General features: G+C 49.0%; 1 long non-coding RNA gene across 1 annotated transcript; it reads left to right on the top strand.

The window, feature by feature from the left end:
- Window positions 1-3,208: 3,208 nt before the first annotated feature.
- LOC119325594 lies at window positions 3,209-4,434 on the top strand. Its single transcript, XR_005157596.1, has 3 exons — window positions 3,209-3,550; window positions 3,660-3,765; window positions 3,948-4,434. It is a non-coding gene; the product is annotated as an uncharacterized LOC119325594 (long non-coding RNA).
- The last annotated feature ends 8,464 nt before the right edge of the window (window positions 4,435-12,898 follow it).

Genomic DNA, 12,898 nt, shown 5'->3' with positions numbered 1-12,898 from the left:
TGTACTTCCCGGGAATCCTCTTCTTGGGGGCCTCGGGGGCGCCAGCTTAGACGTGCCCTCGGCGGGGAGTTACTAAACTTGGGGAGTCCTGTCCGGACTGGATCCGGAAGGGGAGCGTCGTCAATATAAAACCACTCTGAAGCCCAGTTATCTGGTGCCTTCTTGGGAGTACCGGACAGGTATCCGGTCTCGGCAATACGCCATACTTCGGCCCCGCCCACTTGACATAGGGAATCTCCCTGGCTGCGGGGGACAAGGCAGAACAACTTCTTCCACAATCCGAAATGAGCCTCACAGCCTAGAAATAGCTCACAAAGGGCGACGTACCCTGCTATATGCAGTATGGAGGCTGGGGTAAGATTGTGCAGCTGGAGGCCGTAGAACTCCAGAAGCTCACAAAGGAATGGATGAATAGGAAACCCGACACCCCTTAACAGATGCGGAATTAAGCATATTCGCTCCTCTGGAGACGGATTGGGGGATCTCTCTGCTTGTTCTCCACCATTATAGGTGGCCACTCCGGCTCGAACAGGGACCATGAATGCCGGCGGGAGGAGCCCTTGGGTTTGTAACTTTATCAAATGGCTATGACAAACTGAACACTCTCCCCAGTCTCCCGGCTTGGGGCAAGGGGAGCGAGCAGAAGAGCTGCGACGACCGGCCATGCTGGAATGGTTTTTTTCTGGGCGCTCTGTTGGATGCTTGCTCGAGGAGGGAGAGTGAGGTTTGGATCTGGGAATCCCTGTCTCTTCAAATAGACGGCTAGCCCAAAGGAGCGAGGGTGGCAAATGCAAAAATGCCTCGACTCCTCGCATTCGCTCGACACGTGGAAATGGTCATTATTGATACACTGAAGCCGAGGAGTACAACATCGATGAAGATGCCGGACACTGTTCGTCATGAAGGGAACCTTGGAGTATTTGGAAGGAGGAACCCGCCTTGCAATGTCGAAGACAATACTGCGCGCCGGACTCATCGTCATTGAAGCCTGGTTCAGGGGCTACTGAGAGAGTCCTGGATAAGGGGGTATATGGACAGCCGGACTGTATACATCGTCTGGACTATAGAAGCGTCGAGATACAAGACTCAAGACTTCGGCTCGTGTCCGGATGGGACTCTCCTTTGCGTGGAAGACAAGCTTGGCGATCCGGATATTATGTTTCCTTCCTTGTAACCGACTCCATGTAAACCCTAGCTCTCTGGTGTCTATATAAACCGGAGAGCATGGTCCTTAGAAGGCCGATCACAATTACAATCATATCATCATAGGCTAGCTCTTAGGGTTTAGCATCTACGATCTCGTGGTAGATCTACTCTTGTATTCCACATATCTTCAATATTAATCAAGCAGGAAGTAGGGTTTTTCCTCCATCGAGAGGGCCCGAACCTGGGTAAACATTGTGTCCCTCGCTTCCTGTTACCATCAGCCTAAGACGCACAGATCGGGACCCCCTACGCGAGATCCACCGGTTTTGACACCGACACCCCCTTGGGCCCATGCGCCTAGGGTTGGGGGGAAACCCTAAAGGGGGCGCCCCCTTGCTTGGGGGGCAAGCCCCCTCCCCTTGCCCCCCTATAGATCTCATCTAGAGGGGGTCGGCCCCCTTCTCCCTTCTCCTATAAATAGAGGGGCGAGGGGAGGGCTGCAGCACCACATCCAAGGCGCAGCCCCTCCCCTCCCCAACACCTCTCCTCCTCCGCAAGAGCTTGGTGAAGCCCTGCCGGAGTACTGCCACTCCATCACCACCACGTCGTCGTGCTGCTGTTGGAGCCCCTCTTCCTCAACCTCTCCTTCCTCCTTGATGGATCAAGGCACGGGAGACGTCACCGGGTTGCACGTGTGTTGAACGCGGAGGTGCCGTTGTTCGGCGCTAAGATCGGAATCCACCGCGATCTGAATCGCTTCGAGTACGACTCCCTCATCCGCGTTCTTGTAACGCTTCCATCTCGCCGTCTTCAAGGGTATGAAGATGCACTCCCCTCTCTCTAGTTGCTAGTTGCTCCATAGATTGATCTTGGTGATGCGTAGAAATTTTTTATTTTCTGCAACGATCTCCAACATCATCCGATAACGGCGCCGAAATGTTTTCTGACCGTGCAATGGACCGTCGGCGAAGTAGTCCGAGTAGAGCATGCAGTAGCCTTCCAGACGATGCCGGTTCTTTGCTTTCACCTGTCAATGCGGGCCGAGGAACGCTTTTCCCTTACGCTGGAGCCCCCAAGCGCCCCCCAGTGCGCCGGGTTCGGCCTGCGAGCGCCGGGCGCAAAAACGGGCCGAGCCGGCGAAATTCGCCATCCTGGGGGCGCGACTGGCCCGATTTTCGGCGCCGGCGCAAATAAATCGCTGCGGGGAGGCCGTCCTGGGGGGCACGGCTGGAGATGCTCTAAGAGCTCCTGGCCCCCCTCCAGGCATCTCTACTCCTAATGGAGCAGTTGGTGAATAGTCCGCGCGGTTTATTTTCGCTGGTTTATTTTCGTCATCCTTCACCACTTTTTTTTTCGTCATCATCTCATCTGTGCCAAAAAAAACCTTTGCGAAAAAAACCCTCGAGCCCTGAGCAGATCGATCTCCCCCGCCGACCTCACGCCCGATCGCACGCCCGATCCACCACTACCCCCCCTCCCCGGCCGATCCATCCCGACCGCCGCCGCCCTCTCCCCGCACTCGTACCCAAGGAATCAGCCGGCGGCCAGATCCGCCCCTCCACTCACCCAACTCTCCCTCCGCCGCCGCGGACCTCGCAGGGAAGACGCGGACGAGATCCCAAGCCGCTGCTCCTCCTCTCCCGGGATGCAGCCGCCGCCGCCGAACCAGGGAGACGCCGGCGACCGTCGCCGCCGTCGTGGATCACCATGACGCCGCCGCCTGCACCGCCACCGCCGCGGCGTCGCGGCTGGCGTTGGCGAATCCATTCCCAGCGGCGGGGGCTTCCGGCGAGGAGGCGAGCGAGCTCGGGGAGCTCCGGCGGGGGCTTGTCGCCGGTGAGGCGAGGCCAAGGCGGCGGCGCGCGGGCGCGAGGAGGCGGGGTCGAGGAGGCGCAGGAGGACGCCGGCCGGTGGGGCTCCGGCGGGGGCTTGGCGAGGGCGGCGGCGGCCGGCGTGCTCGCTTGGGAGGATGGAGGCTGCCTCACCGGGGCTCGGGCGTGGCAGCACGGCGTCGGGCCGTTGCCGATGGCGCCGGGGCCGGGGCGGTGGTTTGACGGTCGACGAGGAGGAGGTGCTGTCCTGGAGCCAGCGACGGCGGCTGCAGCTTGACGATGCCGGCGTCAACAGCTTGCTTCAGGGGCTGCAGGCCGTGAACGGCGTTGTGCTTGCGCGCGAGACCCGTGTCTGATTTGGAAAGAATCAATCCGGTGAAGAAGAAGGCCAATGCAACTGCTCTCTAGCTAGGCACTGGAGTATCTGCACCCCCAATGGAACGCTACGAATTGCTGCTGGTACTGAACATGGGGACGGCGCATGGCACTACAAAGCACTACAAAGCAGTGCCACATGGGTTCCGGCGCATGGGGACGGCAAGATCTGCATCGTCCACATCATCGACACGCAGGTACACACATTGATGCTTGCAGTTACAGTTTCATGTCCTGATCCAAAATGCTACAGGGATCTGATTTTTATTTTCGTGTTGTGATTATTTTTGAACATTTGTGCTTTAGTTTGTTAGCTTGGATGGATTTGTGGCCTCGCCTCATCAGGTCCGGGAGGACAAAAGTGCTTGGCGAGTAGATACATGCAGCACGGGACCAAGAGAAAAAAAATTAAGTACGTTTTGCTGATACAAAAATTATGTTATACACTAGATCAATTATCTCGTCGAGCCGCCGGCACTGTCCCTGGACACCAATTCCATGTGTGATGGATTTTGCTATTGTACCAAGTATTTGCTGAATTTATTAGCATTCATTCATATTATTGGCCGACCGTTATGGTTTTCTGTTTTATAGACTGAACGCTCAAGGGTCGTCAAATTCAGCTTTAGAACAAAAGTCGCGGGATAAGCTCTTTCAGTCTATGGATGGACAGCTGAATGCGCAAGATAGATGATGTTCGGAATTTGGATCATGAGCTTCCAACAATGACCGTGCGAGATGCTGGACATGGCGTACAAGGCCGATGTTGATGGTGGCACATATACTCATCAGCTGCCTACTACACGTCAGGGAGGAGGAAGCTAGGGAACCCATATTTGAAACACGAGAGCAAGGAAAGGATTAATGGTTACTGATGAAACCATTAATCAATAGTTGTGATGATTAGTTGTTCCTGAATCACAATTAATCCTTGTATAACTCCATGTGTTGGTGTTTTGAGTGGGTGACCTGTGACCTATTCTATCCAAAAGAATAATGGTGTGCAGTTTCAGTCGTGAGTGGAGGCGATATGGCCACGGACTATATTTATCCTATCAAACCGTCGGTAACTGAAAACTAATCATGCTGGTGGCAATGGGGGCAGCCTTATATTCCCCAATGATGTTTGTGTAAAATGCTATGTTTATTTATTTATTTTGTTCAAAAATCTTGCCTGTGTACAGTTTTTCATGCATGACACTACAGAACCAAGTATTGGTAGATTTGGTAATGCTTTATTTAAAGTTCTTGTGTACATCAGACTGACTATTACCACAAACATGCCATTTATATCATTTGATGGGAGCCAATGCCAAGGCCTTTTTATGTCCCCATTTATTTAGCATCATCATGGTTAGTCATTCCAATTTTAGAATCTCATAATGTAATGCCTAATTACTTTGACCGATTATGAAATACAGTGATTGGTTGTAATTTACAGAACAATTTTTTGATATGATGAGTTGTTTGCAATGTCTGCTTACTGTTTTTACAGGACACCAGATTTCAATACCCCTTTGTAATAATTTCTTAGGTGATTTGTTGGATAAGCACACACCCAGATTTTGGGGATTAGTAACATTAGTATGCAACAGCATCAGGGTTGTCATTCGTCGCGCTCCGTTCCTGCGCCACCGCCGCTGCCGCCAACATACTCTCTACCCAAGTGCTGCCACTGGGTTGCTGTTCTCCATGCTCACCCACTGCCTCTAGGTCGCCTTTCATTGCGCATCCACTCGTTGTTGCCGGCGTGCTGAGAAGCTTCAATGGAGCCTACTGGTTTAGGACACAAGGCAACTCGGTTTCCCAGGTGTGCATTCTCAAGGACCGGCACACCTAATTCTTTTCCTCACCAGCACATCGACATGGCTTATAATACGATTTATCAATTTAGCTGCGCTGAATTGATTGTTCCACTGGTTTGCTCAGCGCATTTTAGTCGAGTGCACTATATTATTCATGTGTGCAGTTCTCATATACTAGCTTGTGGAACCAATCATCAGTACATAATTTTTTTAGAAACTAAAGGCACAAAAATGATGCTTCTAATTATGTTTTCTTCTTGTTATTTGTCAACTCAGCTCACAAAAATGTCATCAACTTCATGGGTGAAACTCGGTGCCTGACAGTCAATTCCATTGATTATTTTACTGTTGCCCAATGACGTCGCCCGCTTTCATACAATTGCCCAATGACTCTTTGATTTAATTGTGCCTCTGACTCTCAGCTACTCAGGTGATTACCAGAATAAATGTTAGACTTTTTTACTGTTCTTGATGTGAGGTTACTAATGGAGCACCAATGATAACCATTGTGGACTTGCTATTCAATTTTTTTGCTGGTTTGTACAGAATGAGAATTTATTATGTTTGTTCATAAGTTATTCTGTTAATGATATAATCATAAAAGTTGTGGCACTTGCCTTAAGTAATGCCCCTGAAGCAAATGCAATGCAACAAATTTTTTTGCCAATTAAGTTTCTCTGTTTTATAAGACAACTAGCTTTTGCTGTAAATCGGACGCAAGCCTTCTTGGTTTACACGTTTATTGGCTAAAAAATATTTTGTGTTTCAATGTACACGAGGGACTGATGAGAGGTATTATATGTAGAATCTCACCAAGCTGAAAGTAGTGTAACCTTTAACATACAGATGATGATTAGTCCATAGATATTGCATTCGAGTTTCTCTTTTTCAAAGTCTGCTCCGACCAAGCACTTACATGTTCAGGTACATTATGTTGGGTTATGTCAAGTACTTTTTTAGTCTCTGCTTTTGTAAATCTTGTGACTTTTCAACTGCCAAATTTCTGGGACAAATCTGAAGGAAGAAGTTCCGAAGTGTGATTTAGTGATATTTTTTTTTCGAAACGGAGGCAAAAGATTTGCCTCATCGATTAATTAAGTAGAAGAGAATTGCCCAGTTAATTAACGGAAAACCAGGCGAAAACCAATACAGACCAACCACGCGTGAACTACTCACAGAGCATGCAACCCCCTAAGCACATGATCGCCTGACAACCAAACCCAACACCTAACGTCCACCAACCCCACACTGCTACATCGCAAAGACACCCCAACGAGGGTAACTCGGCCGAAGACCACAGGCACCACCAAATCTACAAAGACAAGCCAGACCATAAGGACAACCCAAGAGACTGATAACCATCCATCAAGCAGCTGCGGACGCCTTTCCTGTGGCGTCATTCTTCTTTCCTTTGCTCCTGAGAGCCTCCTCCACAATCGCCTTGCCAGATCCAGGGCTCACCCTCTCCAAACTTTGAGCAAGCTATGAAGCTCTAAATCGAAGAGAATGTCATTGACCTTGTCACGCACGGAAACCTGCCCAACGGTCACGTGCGAGTGGGTGACTGCAACATCAGAACCTCCATGCTCCACAGAGACGAGCGGCTGGTTGGGCTCCGAAGGATCAGGCGCCAACATACCAAACGCCTCAACATCATCAGCCATAGGTACCACTGACACGATGTACTCAGGCGTCTCCAGTTGCTCACAATATAGAGCCTCGGAGTTAGGCGCCAACACACCTGTCTCATCAACCTCGCCACTCAAAGACGCCACATGTCCAATGGCCATAGATGAGGCAGTGACAGAACACCAAGTCTCCACAGTCCGCAGAGGCGGGCGGCTGACAGGACTGACGGTGGAAGTGAGGGTGTCATGGCCACCGCCAACAACTCCAATGCGCTAAGCTCCGTCGGTAACACTATAGATGATTCCCCACAAAGCTCATGCAACTCAGGCATAATCTGCAGAACCGGAGCTACGACCTCGGTGATAACTGCGCTCCCACGAACAAGCGGCGTGACATGCAGAGCACGAGGAGAAAAATCTCCAAAGAAACCTTCTGCATCCTCAACAATGGAACCAACCTGGAGCTCAGGTAGCAAAGGCACAACCAACGCAACCTCAAGCTTGGCTAGAGCGTCGCGAAGCTCAGCACGGAGCAGCTCAACCTCCTGAAGGAGCTCTGTCCGCAGCAGGGCAAGCTGTGACTCCAAAGCAGAGACCAAAGAGGCGTTGACATTGGAATCCTTGCAACAACCAGATTGGGACCTTGGCGGCACCGACACACACGGCGACGAGTGGCCCACAACCTCATCCCAACTCCTGGTCAGCGAAGGACAAGGCTGGACGGACGGGGAGCGGCTCCGCTGGAGAGGAGCATGAGTGATCGGAGAACGATTGCGAGCGGCCGGAGAGGAAGCACGACATAACCTCTCCCGATGTCCAGGGCGACGACAGCGAATGCATCTGAATGGCTCACGACATGCACTGACTTGGTGGCCACGCTCGAGGCAATGAAAGCACCTCCCCCGAGCCCAATGCTTGAAGGTGAGGCTACGCTCGAGACCTTCCCTCGATGGCTCAAGAGGAGTGCCCTGGCCGAAACGGCGCCCCCGACCCACGTGCTCCTAGCCTGCCTCGGCTTCAAGAGTGGCAGCGACAGCAGAGAGGCCGTTGCATACGAACGCCGAAGATGGACCAAGCAGAGGAGACTCCAACTTCTCTAGCATCGTCGCGTCATCACACCCATCGTCGGTTCCACGAGCTTCGCCAGAATCAACGCCTCCGGAGGCGTTCGGTGCTGCTGCACAAGAGGCCGGCATGGTCGCAGCTACCAGAGACACCGGCTGTGGGGGTTGCAGCTGGTCGACGGCACCCCCGGTGGCAGCAACAGGGATGGCAGGCAGGGGTGTCGGAGGCGGAGACGACGGCGCAGACCCGAGCTCCATCACCACCCCGACCCCATCCATGAGGCTGTGGCCCGCCATAGGCGGCTCGGTCAGCGGAGCGACCAGAACCAGTTCCTCCCGAACTGGATCTGGCAGCGGGCGGGCCGTCGCGGGCTTGGGGATGGGGCGAGCTTGAGCCATCCGACCCCCAATGGCCGGATCAGACCCACGGACGGCAAGGGCGACCGCGGCCAGCGTGGCAGCATGAGCGATGGCCGTGGGCGGCGTGGTTGGAGTTGTCGTCGCGAGCTCGGAGAGACGCGAGCACGAGAGCATGCGGGCAGCCTTCTGAAGCTGCCGAGGGGAACGAAGAGAGCAGGTGAAGCAGTCCCCGGATCTGGTCTCAGCAGGGACAGAGGCGGCCGAGACGGTTTAGTGATATATTGATCTTGCTGCAGAAGAAGGTATGCCATTATTGTACACAAAAGTTTCTATCAACATATTTTTATGTATGCAATGACAGTCCTTGCTATTCTAGGGCATGAGAGGTCTCTATGATAGGAAATGTAGATTATTAAACCATAACAACAATATCTTTCATAGGTATGACACAACGTCAGAAGTTTAAGCAGAATTTCTTCAGCGGCATGCTTGTATTGCATCGTCAAAGTTGTTTGCATGCAAATCTTAGTTTGAACCAGAATCAAGGTTAATTTCGGGAGCACCAAAAATACACATACCTAAAGGTCTGGTTTTTCTACAATTGTACTAACTATGCTCCAATAGTTTTTTTCCTTGATGCCAAATTTTCACGGTGTCTATCTGATGCACATTTCAGTAAAGTAATCAGCATGTTGGTTTGACCACTTGACATACCTTTGTTTTGCAGGAGGGTTGGAAGATTGTGAGCTAGATGTACCATCAACGCGGTGGTGAGCATATTGGGGAGATGACGAAGTGATTGGTGTGTATGAAGATCCTAACTGCATTTTTAAACTAAACTGTTCGTATTTTTGGTCCTTGCCTGTATGTATGGAAAAAGCACTTGTGAGTCCATCTGATTACAACTATGAATTTCTTGTTTGAAATGTTGAGTTTTAAAACCCAAGTCTTATGGTCCATACTTTGTTATGTAGAGAAACCAAACCAGATGATGGTTGCGACTAATCGTACATTCTTACTATATTTGCGACAAGAGCATTTTGGTGCTATATATCTCTGTTTCTCTGTTGCATCAATGTTTTGAGCACCAGTCCCTTCTGACTAGTTCGCGTAAGTGTTTTGAGCACTGGTTCTTTTTCCTGGTTAGAGGGAGAGAGAGGGAGGGAGAGATGTTAGACGTGATTATTATGGTGCGACTAAAATATGTTGTTGCTGCTGTTGTGTAGATGAGATAGAGAGAGAGCGCTTGTTGTGTTGTTTGCTCATGTATTTATTTGATACAAAGTGAATAGCTGCATGGATTTCTGGAGTGAGGGAAACACCGATTCATTTGGGACTATCTATGTATTTTGGTTCACCTGAAGAAGCACCGCTGATGTAATGTGGTACGCTCACATATTGATATTCGTGAAGATAAGTTATGCACCAACACTATTTTTAGTTCACGTGTTGATGTTCGTGAAGATAAGGTATGCACCAATGATATTTTTAATTCAGATCAGTCTTTTGATTTCTAATTGTCATGTGAAGTGTTGTCAGTTTGTCAAAATGATGCATTCATGCTAAGGAGGTCACTGGAAAGGGTGAAGGTTGAATCATCAGGTGTCTTGAAGCCTTAACTATTGAAGCTACCGATGACAAAGTAATAGTCATTGTGTTCTGCAAAAAAGTTGAAGCTAATAATGGATGTTCATATATTATATTTTATGTTGATGGCTTAACTGATTCATGTGCAGTTGATGTTAACCAAGTTGGAATAGAAATATGATATTTCTCTTGTTTAGTTAATTGGCTTCTATACATTCCATCTTGCATGCATCTAGAGAAAGAAAGTATTTTTTCGTATTTCCAGTTTATCGAGTTCAGAGTTCTAAATGGGGGAGAGAGAGAGAGGGAGAAGTTCACCGTGAAGCAATCAAAAACGGCAAGCATCCTTTACTGAAACAAATATAATTGTGCGGTTACATGTTTGAAATGCAAGTGTATGTGGGTGAGGGTGGAAGGAGGAATTGCGATTTGGATGCACCATTGATAAAGGTGATGAGCTTGGACTTGGGAAGTGGATTAGAGAAAGAATAAGAAAAAAAGAGTGGTTTAACGGTAATTTTTTGACAATACAACGTGATGTTCATATAAGGTTCATAAAGATCTATGTCACTGGTGTAATTATGACAAAATGAACTGAAAACTCAATGAGTTGTAGAAGGTCAGAAGAGATGCATACAAATAACTGTTCTTCTTTATATACAATAGATAATTGTCCGCTTATTGCAACTGGATATAAATATTTTAATATGATTTTGTAAATAAACATTTACCAAATTCTGCCCATGATATACCTATTTGAATATATTTTAGGATATTATTTTGCAATCACTTATTGACTTCCAAAGGAAAAAGATAAGTTTATTTGGTAAGTCAATTAAATGTGGGACAACTATGATGATTTTCATGGAATGATGCTCTGTCCAAGGATGGAAGTTTGGATGAACCACTCTGCCAGCTGGCAGGAAAAGGAGCATTATTCTTTTTTAAGTATTATATATATAGATAATACAAAAGGTGCGTTTATATATGTTTTTATTTTTGCAGAGTACGAGAGAGATGAGATGGATTAGGTTGACGTTCAGGAAGAATCCACCGATGAGGGTCCCAAGGCGATGTCGTTGGCAGGTCAAAAAATTCACCGATTTTGTGCAACAATGTGGCTATATATACGATCAGAACAAAAATTAAAAGGCATGTAGCAACGCACGGGCATTCTACTAGTGTGACATTGGTTGTCACCCCTCCTGTCTAGGACCCGAGCCAGCCCTGTGTCATTGAAGTTTTTTTTATGTAGGGAAATAGCAAAAGTCCAAGTAACATGGTGCCGGTGGCAGCGGCGGCGGATGAATAAAGAGCTTTGTTGCTAGGGTTAGTTATCGAACGAATGGTATGCACTCTCAGTTTGGTCATTCTATGCATATAGACATTGTGCGGATATTTTTCTTTCCCTTAACATTTAATGCCATCTACAACGAATAAAATCATATATCTTTTTCTTTGCGAATGGTACATAACCGTCTCTATTTCTTAAAAAAATGTCCCTGCAAATCTAAAAAATGCAAAAAAAATCAGACTTCTTTATTTGTACAGTATGACTTGACCGTAAATACCACTAGAGTCATCCATACCGACAAGTATAAGGGCCAGTTTTTTTGGGCAATTCTCCGAGAATTGACCCCCTCCCCAGCTTCTCCCAGAATTGCCACTTCATCTTTTTTTACAATTCCTACCTAGTTAAGATCTAGTTAGCTAGGAATTGTAAGAAAATATAGAGTGGCAATTCTGGGAGAAGCTGGGGAGGGGGTCAATTCTCGAAGAATTGTCCAAAAGAACTGGCCCTAAGTGTGAGTCTTTCGGGTCCACTTCAAGTAATCACGACCCACATGTACAAATATGATTCTTGGGGGTAATGTCTTGTTAAATCATACAGTATGATTTTCGCTAGATATGGACTCTCTAATGATGCTATATAGGAGTATTATGCTAAGGTGGTACCATCGTCGAATTATGCAATTAACTAGTTCAAAATATTTTTAAAATAATTTGTGTACACATTTTTTGTTTGATTTTTTTGATTAAGTTTTAAGTGATTTGCTAGATAGAAGAAAAGTTCAATCTCTTAGAAAATATAAAGAAATGAGATAAGAGATGTTAGAGATGCCCTAACGAAATTGCTTGACAGACGATAGATTCCGCCCGATTTGTGAGCGATTGTTCCTTCCCGTCCAAAGCTCGTGCATGCACGCTCGGTATAGCACTGCCACGTAGGACCGTTCAGCAGTCGGGTGCGATTTTATCGTGTGCATAGCAATTTCTATATGCACACGCATGACAAACATGCCCTAGTACATGTTTGTGCACCTCCCGCCATCACCGCCGCCATGCAGCAGGAGGCCATCAACGCCCGTGTCGCGGCGGCAACGAGGTAGGCGTTGATGTACCTAGGGTTAAACCCTGGGCAACACGGCCTCGTCAACGCCGCCGTGGCCACGACCAACACCGGCTCATTTGTGTTTCCTCGGGGGGTGCTGCCCTACTCGCCCCGCTCGTCGGCGACACAGCCAATGCCCGGCTTCCATGTCTACCCGCAGGCCTCCAAATTCTTCGAGGAGTGCTCGCCCGAGGTGAGTGTGGTGGCGCCTTCCACGCCCGCGCCCATCGACCTCAATGCCACACCGTTGGCCGGTTGCTCGTCATCCGGAGGGGCGAGGAAACGCGCGCGGCACATTCCAGTCGACGTGTTGTCGGGCGCACGCAACCTGTTCGACGGAATGCCGGCCTCGGTGACGATGACTACATGCAAAACATCATCTTCGAGGATGGTGCGGCGGCCGCTGGCGGTGCCGTCGGAGCCGGCTATGATCCCGAAGAGACACAAAGCCAGGACGGCCGAGGACCGTTCACACCGTCCACCTTTGATCAAGATCAGATGGCCTTCATGCATGATCAGGTCGGCCTGGACCTGGACGGCTTCCCACTCGACCACGAGTTTCCGGAGGACTACGGGCAAGAGGAAGATGACGAGTTGGACATCGAATGGGAGCCTTTGTTTGAGGAAGAGCTCGCCAACCAAGCCACCGGGGTGAAGCCGAAGCGCAAGAGCAGGCAGACCAAGGCATACACGGCGGTCGATGACAATC

This window comes from Triticum dicoccoides, chromosome 6B (assembly GCF_002162155.2).
Source record: "Triticum dicoccoides isolate Atlit2015 ecotype Zavitan chromosome 6B, WEW_v2.0, whole genome shotgun sequence".
Taxonomy (NCBI): domain Eukaryota; kingdom Viridiplantae; phylum Streptophyta; class Magnoliopsida; order Poales; family Poaceae; genus Triticum; species Triticum dicoccoides.
The sequence above is the reverse complement of the archived record's forward strand: the minus strand, read 5'-3'. Positions and strand labels throughout refer to the sequence as shown.